Raw genomic sequence first — 13,305 nt, forward strand, 5'->3', positions numbered from 1 at the left:
TGAATAGAGGAATTAACCATGCTTAGATATAACAGTTAAGCATAGGGGTTACACACTACTTTTAAAGTGCTTGAGCATAGAACATAGCAGACACAGTTAATACAAACTTTCAAAGTAGGGAGAAAGTGATGTCATCTCACAGCCCTAGTCTACTCAAAGTCTCTGAAGATCTTTTAGTTGTCCCAAAAGGCTCTGGAGGATGGCGGTGAGTAGTCAAGAGGATACACTCCGTTCAGGCAGGTGCAGTACAAGGTTTAGTCAATGCAGACCATAGAAATGAATGGGCGAGAGAGACTTAAGCTGTAAGTCCAGTTCCTGTTTGAAGAGGAGCAATTACCATCCCTGGCAGTCTTCAGGAGGACCCACAGAATTAATGGCCCAGAGACCGCCACCCTGGCTCAGCACTGGATAGTGCTACGGTAAGCAGGACCTTGCGCCCAATGCAAACCCTAAGGGAAGAGGGATGGGGGAGGTCAATAGATTTAAGCAACCCAAGCTTCCCCCCCCCGAACTCCCCAAAAGTTAGGTGCAGGCGGTAGCAAATCACTGGAAGAAACAAGGCTCACCTTGAAGTTGTCGGGCAGGGCCACCTGGTCGCGGGTTTGAGGTCGGTAACCCCCGGTTAGAGAAGCCTCCAGCGACCCCAGATGGTAGGCAGGAGACCTGGCTTTGTTCCACGATGAAGAGGGGATTCTTGAAGTGACAGGGTCAGGGGACACTCATCAACTCAGTGGTTTAACGCTGGTGGCACTGTAGGCACATCTCCTGGTGGAGGGCAACAGAGCAGACTTCTGGAGTCCCAGCAGAGCCTTGAATAGGTCCATGTTGAATTCCATTTGTTTGGGCAGCCGGAAGACCTTGCAACGGAAGCTGGCTAGTCGGGCCTTGCACAGCTAATGCAGCGGTGCACGCTTCAACAGTGGAAAACTGGTGTCCAAACTCGAGCAGGACAGGTTACTCATTGGTCCCACAGTATTAGGGAGGAAGGCACCTCGTCGATCAGAAGGTGGAGGTGCACAACCCAACGGTTTCTACTGGCCCAGTACTGGTCACTGATGCAGTCCTCTGGCATCCCTCGTCAGCGTCTACTGGTCGACTTATGTTCCTGGGTCCAGCTGGTCTCCGAATATCCAAAAAAGGGGCTGTGGCGACCCCAGCCCTCCAATAGGGACACAAGCAACATTCAAACTTGAAGTAGCTGTCCAATTGGAAACAGCCAGCCTCCCAGAATCTTCCCCAGCAACAGTCTCCTAGAGGAATGTGCAGTGGGGTCTGGTCGAACACTCCCCACTTCCTGTCAGCATACAGACAAGGGGGAACATTTAGAAGCTTTCTGCAAGAAATCTACAAAGGTGCATGAAAGGAAAGGGCCCTCCCAGACCTGTGAAGGAAGAAGGACGGCCAACAAAAGACAGGACACCTTGAACAGGACTTAAAACTACAAGGGGAGCCATTTTGAGAATATGGTTCCCTATAGTGCATTATCACGGCTGCATCAGCATCCTTGATCAATGCATTCGAAAAATAGGGTAAAAAGTAACAACTGCTGCCAGCCTGTTCAGGGGATGCCTAGAAAGTAACAACACTCACTTCCATCAAAGTTAACGGGATACAAAAAGTGTCCCCACAGCACTCCACCGAGGATGGCTTGTGCTGCAAACGGTAAAAATAACCCAGTTGTAAAATGTGAGTGACTACTCCTGACTGGGAGTCTGGGGGTGCTGCCATAGGAAAGCATGAGGCTCAAAAACACTAGGGGGAGATATCTACCCTTTACTAGGTCCATGTTAAGAGTGGTCCAGTGAACACAAAACCAAAGTACATGCAGGAAGTGGGTGAGACAAAAAGATCTCACTCACCTCCGGAGTCAGATATCCCAGAGAGTCCAGCAGTAGTGCTGGGAGGCTCATGACAGAGGGGGAAAGATTTGTAAAAGAAAAATCTCCTTACAGAGGCTCATGTCCAGAACAGAAACTCCTCTTTGCAGGGCTTGGGTAGCAGCCAGCCCTCTTGTCGAATAATCCCCAAGACCTTCAGGCACACCCTTACAGCCAGATTAAAGTATTCTGAGATGCAGCGGATGATCCACCTTCACAGGGTTTGTTTGGACACAGCCCTGCCAGCATAACTCACAAAATGCTTGTCATTTTACCCGCTGTCCCTAGTGTTAGGGGAGTTTTCCTTAAGTCCCACTTGGAGGTAAGACTTTAGTAAGCTATCCCAATGGTCTGAAGATACCAAACTCTTATTATCAGTCAGTACTACTCCTGGAACCTTGGTAGAGCATTCAGGCTCATCATAAGAGGAAGATGTGAGCTATAGGTAAGTACACTGGACCTAGTTAGTAATGCACATCAAAGAAATACTTACACCTACACGTATATTAAAATATTGATTACATTTACACAAGAATTACTTTTAAATACTTATCACAATAAACCAAAAACACTTAGGAATACTTTATAATGCCTTTCAAAGGCCACTGCTTAATTTGTAGTTGCGGGTGGTTACATTTGTTACAGCTTTTGACAGTAATGAAAGATCTATCAGGTTATTGGTAATAACGTGCAATTGCGAATCTTAGCGGAAATACTGCAAATACATTTTTTTTTTTTTTTTTAACTTCTTTTTATTGGTTTACAACATAAAAGGAATGGGAGCGAACAGACAAAACAGAACAGAACAGAACCGAAACAAAAGTCACCCTCCCATTTTCCTTTCCCCCATCCTCCCCCCCTCCCTCTCCCCAAAGGCTGCCGCAGTGTGTTCGTGGTCCGTTGCCGCCTCGGGGCCGGCGCCGGCCGTTGTCAAGTTCGTAGCGGAGGGGCCGGTCTCCTGGTGGCCTCCCTCCCTTCTCTGGGAGTTTCCTTCCGTCTTGTCCTTGTATGTGTTTGCTGGTCTTTCCCAATTGGATTTGCACTATTCAGAGTCCGCGCTGGTCTCGACCTCGCCCCTTTTTTCCCGTTGGATCTCTCTCTCTGAATTGTGTAGTGTCTCCTGACGTGGGCGGTTCGATTTCTTCGTTTCCTGAGTCGTCTGGATCGCTGTTGTCAGTCGTATCTTCCTCGCCCCCTCTGCTAAACAGGTTTTGCACCAGGGAGTTCCATGCTTGTAGTTTGGCTCCGCTGTCGCTCTCTCCCCTTTGTGTAGCTCTCGCCCAGACTGCTGTCTCTGCTATTGCCCATTTCTGTAGGTCAGCCCACCATCCTTCCTTCGAGGGGCCTTCGCTCTTGTTCCATGCCATTGCTATGCGGCGTTTCGCTAGTATTGTCATTAGGTCCTTCATTTTTGCTATGTGTATCATCTGCCGGTGCCCCCTTGGGAACAGGCCCAGTAGGTATGTTGCTGGTGTTCTTGCTGGCATCTGTATGTCTGCTGTTAACGCCTTTTCTCTCACCGTGTTCCAGAAGTCTGCTATTTGCGGGCACGACCAGAACATGTGCACCATGTCGGCCTGTTCGTCTCCGCACCGCGGGCAGCTCCGGATTTGCCCTTCTCCCATCTTCGTCATTCTCTTGGGAGTTAGATATGCTCTGTGTACTATGTATATCTGCAGTTGTCTGAACCTGGCGTTTCTGGACACCTTTTTTGTGTACATGAGGACTTTGTTCCATTCCTCGTCTTCGAAAGGTTGTTGTAGTTCCTCTTCCCACCTCATCCGTGCTGTTAGTGCCTTTCTGTTGGTATGTCCCAGTATTCGCTCATAGAGTCTGGACACCGTGTGTCCTCCTTCAGATATGTCGTACCATGCCTCTAGTTCTCCTTCATCGTCCTCGGGCTCTGGCATAGTGCTCCACCTCTTCTTTATTGTTTGAACTAGGCTGTTGTGCAGGATGAATTGGCCCCTGTGTACATCTTGTTCTTCCATCAGGGTCTGGAATTCTACCCACTGTCCGTCACGCCACAGGTCCCCAATTTGGGCCACACCTTTGTCTTCCCATTGTGCTCTGTACGTGGTCAGGCTGGCCACTCGGGTGTCCACCAGCCCCGCCAGCGGGATGTGTCTTGAGCAGGGGTCTCGTATGCCTTGTGTCTTCCAGGCTCTTTTCCATAGTGTTCGGCCTAGTTGGGCTATTTTGGGTAGGTCTTTGGCTTGGGCAGCATTGATCCATAGTAATTCTCTCAGGTGATACCTCCGGAGTGTTGGCCCTATGATTATCGTGTCTATTGAGGTCTCCTCACCCAGCCATCTCACTACAAATTGGAGTTGTGCTGCCAAGTAGTAATATTCAAAATCTGGGAGTTTGATGCCCCCCCACTCATAGCTTCTCTGTAGTGTGCTCAGTGCCACCCTGTTTCGTCCCCCTCCCCATATGAAGGTTCTCGCCATTGTGTGTAGGTTCTTGAAAAAGTGCCTCGGTATGTTGTATGGGATGTTCGTAAAGTAATATAAGAGTCGGGGTAGGACTGTCATTTTTAGTAGTGCCGCCCGGCCTATCATGCCCAACGGTAGGGTCTGCCAGAATTTCATAGCCTTTTCTATTTTGTCTAAGGCTACTTGTGTGTTACCTGCGTGTGTTTCCATGGTGTCGTGATGGATGTTCACTCCTAGGTATTTGAAGGTGTTCGGGGCCCATGTGATGCCCAGGGGCGGTAATTGATCTAACGGTACTGCGCGTAGGCCTGCCAGGGGGAAGAGCAAGGATTTTTCTCTATTAACCACTATTCCCGACAACCTTCCGAACGCGCGTAGCGCCTCTAGTAGGTCCTGCAGGTGGGTGCGTGGGTTCTGTATGTAAAGGAGTATATCGTCTGCGTATATGGATATCTGGTGTGTCTCCCCGTCTATCTCTATGCCTGTGTCCTTGTAATCCGTTCTTAGGAATACTGCGAACGGTTCCAGGGCCAGGATATATAACATTGGGGACAGGGGGCATCCCTGTTTTGTGCCTCGCTCTATGCCCCATTCCCCAGAGACTTGTCTACCCGTCTTGACTCTCGCCCTCGGGTCTTTGTATAGTAGTTCTATCCATCTTATGAACCCTTGACCAATTCCGTAGTGGGTGAGCGTTCCCAGGAGCCAGTCCCATCCCACCGAATCGAATGCTTTGATTGCATCCAGTGAGGCTACTGCACACTCCCCTCCCTCCTGGTTAGTCCTTTCTATAACGTAGTGGAGTCTGCGCAGGTTCCAGGACGTGTTTCGTTCTGGCACGTACCCTGTCTGGTCTGTGTGGATCAAGGTGGGTAGCACTCTTTTCAGGCGGTTGGCTAGTGCCGCCGTCAGGATCTTGGAGTCCTGGTTTATTAGGGAAATCGGTCTGTAGGAACCGCATTCAAGGGGGGGCTTGTCTGGTTTAAGGATCGGGATTATTATGGATTCTGACATGCTATTCGGGAGTCTTCCTTTCTCGTATGCTTCTTCTAGTGTTTCTAGCAGTCTCGGGACTATGTCATTTTTGTATTGTTTGTAAAATTCCCCTGGGAGTCCGTCCGGCCCCGGGGATTTCCCTGTCGGGAGCTGGGCGATTACTTCCGTTAGTTCCTCTGCAGTGAGAGGGGCGTCTAGTATTTGGGCCTGCTCCTCCGTCAATTGTGGGAGTTTGATTTCCGCGAGGGCTTCTCTCAGGTCTCCCTCCTCTGCCTCCTGGACCTTGGAATATAGGTTCTCGTAGAACTGCGAGAACACCTCGTTTATTCCCTCTTGGGATCTTATCACCTCTCCCTTTCTGTTCTGAATTTCATTAATTGGCTCCCGCTTAGTCTCCTGCTTGGTTAACCAGGCCAGGAGTCTGCTAGGCTTGTCTCCCTCGGCGTGTAGTTTCTGTATATATTTTCCATAGTCTAGCCGTCCCAGTCTTTCCCAGATCTCTACGCACTGCTGTCGCAGGGCGGTGAGGTTCTCTTGTTCCGCTCCCTTCTCCCCCGCTTGTCTCTCTGCCTTCTCGATTCTCCTTTCTAACTCATCTAATCGTGCTAGGGTTTCTCGCCTGAGACCTCCCATTTTCCCCATCGCCTCCCCTCTGACTACCACCTTGAAGGCTTCCCAGACCGTTCCTGTGCTTTCTACACTACCCTCATTATGTTCAAAATAGTCTTCTATTACGCTTTGGATGTGCTCCTGGAATCCCGCATCTAGTAATGCCTCTGCTCTCAATCTCCATGTTGGTATTGGGGCTCTCCTGTGTGTGTGTGCCCATGTGGTCGTCTGGGGGGCGTGGTCGGATAGGGTTCGCGCGTGTATGTGTGCCTCAGTGAATTCCCCCAGTGTCTCCTTGCCCGTAAACAGGTAGTCTATTCGCGTGAATGTCTTGTGTGGGGCGCTATAATGTGTGTATCCCCTCTCTTCCCCGTGTACCTTCCTCCAAATGTCTTCGAGCTCGAGCTGGTCCAGTATCTGTTGTAGTGCCCTCGCTGGTGGCGCTGCTCTCTTGTGCTTATTGTCCGACCTGTCCAGCCGGGGGTCTAGTGTGCAATTGTGGTCGCCTGCCCAGATCATCGTTGCGTTCCTGTACGGGGCCAGCCTGGGCGGGAGCGTCCTGAAGAAGGCCGTAGCGTCGTGGTTTGGGGCATAGGTGTTCACGAGGCATATCTCCCGGTTTTCTAGCATCCCATGGACTACCAGGATTCTTCCTTCCGCGTCTTTCTCCTGGTTGATGAGCTGGAATGGGACGCCCGGGGCGACCCAGGTTATGACTCCTCTGGCGTAGTTGGAGTATGTTGCACTATACATCTGGCCTCCCCATTTTTCCTTTATTTTGGCCTGTTTTTCCGCCGTCAGGTGCGTCTCTTGCAATAGTGCAATGTGGGTCTTTGTTTTGTTCAGCCAAGTATAGATCCTTAGCCTCTTGACATATGCGTTCATCCCCCTGACATTCCACGTGACAATTCTTAGGACATCTCGGTCCTTGTGGGGGCTAGCGGTTGCGGCCTGTTCTTTCCCATGGGCTCGCTCAGTGTCTCATTCTCTCGGTGTGTCCCAGCCGGGGGCCCGAGTTTCTTCTTCCGGCTGTTGAGTTTTGAATCATCCGTCCGTTTTCTCCCTCGGGCCATCTCTCTCTCAGTTGGCCGCTTTGTATTGTGGGTGGTCTTGCCTCGTGCTTTCCGCCAGCTTTTTGTTCGTGGGTGCTGTCCCCTGAGTTTGCTTTCCTTGTCGGTCTTTGTGTGTGACGGCCGTTGGATCCTCTTCCGCTCTCTTTCTTTCTTTGCGGGCTTTGCCTTAACTCCCCAACTGTTGTAACTGTTAACCCAAATAACGTCAACAAACGCCCAGCCTCCCCTCTTCCGCTCGGGCTCCACCGCTTTCCAGGTGCCGCTTTTTCCTCCTCGGCCTTGCCCGTCGCGGCGTAGTGTCTTGAAACTGACACTATAAACATTGTTTTTACTGGGGCTTCTCCGCGGGTCTTGGCGGTTCTCCTTCCCCGAGTCTTATGCTCCCTTTGTAAGTCTTTTTACTGTAGGCTTTTCAGCTTGGAGGCTGTCGGTTGCTCCTTTTCGTTTCCTCCTGGTAGGGCACCTCTACCATCTTGTTCCTGTAGCGTTGAGTGTACTTGTCGTGCCCGGTTCTAGTCTCTATTTTGTCGGGGGTGGTTTCTGTTTCGCTCGTTCCTCTCCGCCGGTTGTGGAATCCCACGCTGGTCCATCCACTCCTGGGCGTCGGTCGTTGTCTCGAAGATCTGTGTTTTTCCATCGTGCAGTATTTTTAGTTTGGCTGGGTACAGCAGCATGAATTTCACCCCTGCCGCTCGAAGGCGCTCTTTGGTCTGCCAGAACTGGGCTCTCTGCTTTTGCACGAGTGCTGTGTAGTCTGGATATATCGTTATCCTGGCTCCGTTCCTTGTGATGTTCCCTCCTTCTCTCGAGAAGGTCAGGATTTTCTCCCTGTCTTTAAAGTTCATGATTTTTGCAATCATTGGTCTTGGTGGTGCTCCTGGGCGCGGTCTTCTAGTCAGCGCTCGGTGTGCCCTTTCGACCGCGAAGCCTTGGGATAGGGTCTCTGCTCCCACTTCTTGGATCAGTAGATTCTCTATGTAGTTCGTGGGGTCCCTTCCTTCCTCCCCCTCTGGCAGCCCCACTATTCGTACGTTATTGCGCCGGGCCCTGCCTTCTGCGTCTTCAGCTCTGCGTTCTAGTGTATTAATTCTTTCCAGTGCTTCCGTCATTTGTGTTCGCGAGGCGGACACTTCCTCTGTGTTGCTCTGCGCTTGCTGTTCCACTGTTGTCATCCTTTCTGCCAGGTTTCTCGTATCTTGTCTAAGGAGTCCCACGTCTACCATCACTGCGTCCAACTTGCCTTCTATCGACGTCTTTAACGCCCCTATGGCTTCCAGTATGCTACTTTCCACTTGCCTGATCTCTCCTTGCGTGGCGTATGGCTCCGGCATGTCTTTCTCCCCAGTCTCTGGCTGTTGGTCGTCGCTCTTTCGGGTGAATGTCTCCATGACTGTTTGTCTCCCTCTGCCGCCTTTAGGCTTGTCTGGCATGTTAGTGCCCACTGCTCTTAGCCTATAGTTGGGCTCTGTTCACTCTGGTTTTGTTTGTGCTTCTGTGGGTCCCTGCTCAATTCTCTCGCTCGCTTCCGCTCTTTCTTACTTGTGTTGCCTTATCATGGCGATTTCTCTCTGTGTCTTCGCCCTTGTTGTCCGTCTGCCGTCTCTCTCCGGTGTTCACTTCTCTTTCGCTTCCAGGCGATTGGAGTCTGTGCCTTGCGTAGGGCGGCTCGTTCCCCGGTTTCTGCCTGTGTGGGAGGGGGCCAGTTCGTGGTGACTATGTGGTTCTCACCTCCGTTTACTGGTTATCTGTGAGGCAGCTGGTTGGGGTGGTGTCCGGGTCTGCGTGTGATTTCTTGTCCTCCTCGTTATGACGGCGGCTACCTTTCTTCTCTCGTCTCGTCTCCGTTAGGTCTCGGCTCTCCTGGCCTTCCTCACGGTCTGTTTTCTGTTCCCTGGTCCTGGTTCCTGTGCCGCTGCGTCGCCTCCCTTCTCGGGATCACCCGTTGCTTGCTGGCTCTTTGCTTCTGCTGGTCACCTCTGCGTCGGCAGGGAAGGGCTCTTCTTCGGTTCGATCTGTTGGCCGCTTCCCGTCCGTGGGTCTCGACGCCTTCTTCCTTCCCGGTTTGGTGTCGCGCTGCTTCTGTGGTTGTCTCAGGCTTCTCTTCCTGTTGCTGCTGCCGGTGCCTTGTCTCGCTGCCAGTCGGGTGATGCTCCGGTCCTGCTTGGCCTGGGCGTTGGTCTGCTATCCCCCTCGGTTCCACTCCGGACTGGCAGGTAAGGGCTCTTCGTCGGCTAACCGGTCTGTGGGTCTTCTCGTATTTCGTATTCGTCGCTGTTTCTCCTATCGGGTTCCGCCGCCGCTGCTTCTCATCTCCGCGTTGGCCAGGTTCTTCTGGATCTAGTCCATTCTCCGTTGCCTCTCGTTGTGGGATCCCTCGTTGTTCTGCTGCTGCTCTCCTCCGCCTCGTCGTGAAGGAATCTGCCTCGGTTCGGTCTGTGGGCCGCTTTCAATCCGTTCTGCCTCGCCTCCCGGGTTCTTCGGTTGTTCTGCTGGGCCTCCGCTGCTTCCACACTCCTCAGCGTCGAGGGGGCTTTCTCGATCTGGTCTACGAATCGTCTCCCGGTCTCTGCCGTCCCGTCTCTCGGGGTCCCGCGTTGCTCTGTTGGCTCTCCGCCGTTGCCGCTCGCCTCCGTTCTTCTGAGCTCGGTTTGTAGGTCGCCCCTCGTCTCCGCTGCTTCACCGCTCAGGTTCTTCCGTTGTTCCGCTGGGCCTCCGCTGCTGCTGCTCGTCTCCGCCTCGGCTGGGGAACGCTGTTCTTCGGCCCCGGTCCGTGGGCCGCTTCCTATCCTTGAGCCGCGCCGTCTTCGCCTTCTCTGGGTCGGTGTCGCGCGGCTATCTCTGCGGTTGGCGTCCCGGACTTCTGCCTCTCTGGAGGTGCTTCGATCTTGCCTGATCAGCTGTCTCGCCCGGCTCCTCTCCTTCCCTTCGGCCTTCTTCGTGTGCCGAAGTGCAGGTCTCAGCGTCGCGCGCCCGCCATTTTGTTGGTGGTACTACGCGTCTCGCCCTCTTCTCGTTTTCGGTTTTCCGGGCTCCGTTTTCCCTCGGGTCTTCTCCCGTGTGTGCTTTGGGTCTTCCGACGTCTTTTCCTAGCGTTTGTTCAGGTTTTTCCGTCCAGATATGCGCCTTTCTCAGGATCTTTGGTCGGATCTAGTGGGAGCTTCTCGGAGTTCGCTCACGCTCGCATGGCCGCCAAGCCACCTACTGCAAATACATTTACTCTTCATACACATATAAGATAGTGACTTTTGGGAAGGAAAATAGTTGGTTAGTATTATACTAGCAAGGCTTAAGGTTCTAGAGGCAGTTTCTTTGGACAGCAAGTCTTTTAAGTTCCAAAATACAACCCTAGCTTAAGGCAGTTCGGAGAGGGCTTGAAGTCTTGACGAGCAGCCAAATACCAAAGGTTCCTGTGGATAGAGTCTAGTCTTTAGGATATAGCAAGATTAAACCAAACGTCAGAGATCCGGTCAAGGACTTGCTAAAGGGGACACAAGCCGCAGCTTGAGGTGGAGGTAAGAGAGGGGTACCCTGGACACCTATGAGCATTCCAATGCTCTGGAGCGACTTCACGGATCAAGATAAGCAATACTTTTCTCCCCACAGTACCTTAGGTAAGAAGAAAAGCTTATGGCTGGATTGTCCTTGATGTGGCGGCCCTGAACCCGACCGCTGGATTCCTTGGTCTGATGAGGAAAGGCAGGACAATGGACAGGATATCTCAGCAGAAAACTCGGTGGACCACTGGAATGGCTTTCATGGCTTTCATCAACTTCTCTGGTCACTGCGATTTTGGTGCCTTTTCTGCAGCAACAACAAAGGATGCGATTCGTCCGGTCAATCTTCTTCAGTTCCTGCAGTACCCCATTCCGCTGAGGGCTCAGCAAAGACTTGGACAAACTTGGCCTTTCCACGGCGATGCACTCGAAATGGGCAGCAAGTCTCCTGGTATGGGGGTTCCCCAGCTCTGGAAACTCACAGGACCTCGGGAGATGGCTCACATCAAAATTCGTCTTGAGACTGGATGTTCTCACCAGTCAAAGGGAAGGAGTCATCCTCTTTGGAGTTCCTCTGTCGCACAGAAAACGGGGTCAGGACAGCAGTGGTCACTTCACAGTGTTTTAAAGGGAATGCAGGCATCTCTGATCGTCGTCTTCTTCAGTTACTTCAGTTTCCAGTGGTCGACTTGCCTTTCACCTCAAGAGCCTCACCTTTTATACAGTTCCAGCACACACTGCTCTGCAATCTCTCTCAGCAATTTACAGAAAGGGGTGGGTGGCTGTCCAATCGGGACAGCCAGACCCCCAGTGGGAGCTGGTTCCATTCAGGCACTCAGGCAGACAAAGGGCAGGGGAGTAAACAACTCTTCCCCCACTTCCTGCCTGCCCAGACACACTGGAGCCTAGGCAGGGACCCCCAAGGGTTCCCATCAAAGGCAACACACAGGCCTCGCCCTCCCAGGATGGTAGACGATGGGCTGACAAACAACAACCACGTTAGTAATGGTGAAAAAAGAAAGGAGCCACTGTTATGCTCACCTGATATCCCCGGGGCGTCTGGAAGGCTCTGAGATCTGGAACCCTGGATGCGTAGTTGCCCAGTGCTGAATAATGAATCTTATCTATTTGTACGGTGAGCTATGCGTCCTGCGTTTCTTGTGCAGGGGCGCTTGATGTTTGTTGGCGAGCTGCCAGAGTTGCTTCACTGGTGCAGTTCGCCTTCCTTGGGCCCAGGCCTGCTGTGACCCCGAATCTGCTGGTAGGCAGGTAGGTTTGTTAATTGTAAGCATTTGCTCTGTTTATGGTGGGAATTCATTAATGTCTTTATCTCTTTCTTTTCAGGTGTGAAGGTCCTGATGCTGGCGTGCCGGATGGAGAGGCATGTTTTCTAGGTAAGAGAAAGCGCGAAGCGTAATGCCTTTATTGTCTTTTAAAGCTAACCTGTGTCGTCTTCTCCTTCTCCTTCTCCTTCTCCTTCTCCTCCTCCTCCTCCTCCTCCTCACAGGCCGCTGTGGTGCTGCAAGTGGATGAGAGCGCGATGCAAAAAAGGCCCCCGGAATCTGTTAAGGTAAGTACAGCGCTAAGCGGTGTTTAATATTGAAAGCAAACTTGAATATGTGTCTTTTCCTTTGCAGATGTTGCTGTGGTGTTCCAGATGGAAGCGTGGCGTAGCGCGATGGAATTCTGGTAAGACTGATGGAATTCGATGTTTTGGAAGCGCGCGTTCTAATATTGTTTTTCCCTTTCTCGTTATTGCAGTTCGCAATGTTCGAACAGCAGCTGTGGTAGCAGTTCGCCGGAAGTCCTTAAGCTAGTACTCACAGGTGGGTGGTGGTGTTTCTTCTCTCGGTTTCCACAGATTGCAGCCCAGTTGAGATGCTGAGTGCTGTATGGTGTTTTCGCAGGTAAAACAGAATAATCTTGTTCTTGCAAGATTACAGGAAGATGCTGAAGACCAGGAGCAGGACACAGTGAGCGTCACGCTGCGGTTTGCAGAATAACTCGAAGCGTGTTCTGCAGTCAGGGTGTGGTTTATATAGCCCAGGTAAAGTAGTACCAGGAAAGTAGTTCCAGGCCTGCCACACCCAAAACACTAGACCGCATGGCTTGGTTCTTAGAACTAGACTGTGTGGATGCTTCCATATTGGATTTAAAGGCCCATGTACATAAATGGGACCTAGCTTGAACAGCCCCATCTTCCCACATATGAGCCTGGTGCCAAAGGCGCCAGGACTGGCTCCAGGAGCCCTTTTGCAGTGCTTTTAATGCCCTCAGGGTCCTGGTGGGAGCCTGCTTGTGGCACAACTTGTGCCCCCTCACAGTGGTCATGACAGCACTCCCCCCGACCCCCACACACCCCCAAGTCCCCTCTCATGGTATCCTTCCTGTCCGGTCCGGGTTTGGTGGGGTTATCCAGATGAAACCTCTTAATCAGACGTGGTGCCTGAATATGTTCACTTGGTTCCCAAGTTTTGTCTTTAGGCCCATACCCTTTCCAGTCCACTAAATAGTATAGCTTAGATCTGGTACGTTTCAAATCCAGGATGTTTTTAACTTCAAATTCAGGCTCTCCATCAACTAGCACAGGTTTTGGTGGTGTTAAGACTCAGGTTCCTGGTTGTACAGGTTTTACAAGTGACACATGGATCACCGGATGAATTTGCATGCTTGGTGGTAAGGCTAACTTCACGGCCACCGGAGTCATCACCGATTCGATGGTATAGGGTCCTAGCTATCTTGGACGAAAGGTCCGGGTACATTTTATGGGCACATGTTTTGATGTCAACCAGACTTCGTCTCCAACTTGGTAATCGGG

At 51.7% G+C, this 13,305-nt stretch overlaps 1 protein-coding gene across 2 annotated transcripts in view; it reads right to left on the reverse strand.

The window, feature by feature from the left end:
* The window catches only part of TAF7L (TATA-box binding protein associated factor 7 like), a 467,210-nt gene that overhangs the window by 15,154 nt on the left and 438,751 nt on the right, over positions 1-13,305 (reverse strand). The gene's annotated exons all lie outside the window — the stretch shown is intronic.

Source organism: Ambystoma mexicanum, chromosome 5p (assembly GCF_040938575.1).
Source record: "Ambystoma mexicanum isolate Mex_15411 chromosome 5p, UKY_AmexF1_1, whole genome shotgun sequence".
Classification (NCBI taxonomy): domain Eukaryota; kingdom Metazoa; phylum Chordata; class Amphibia; order Caudata; family Ambystomatidae; genus Ambystoma; species Ambystoma mexicanum.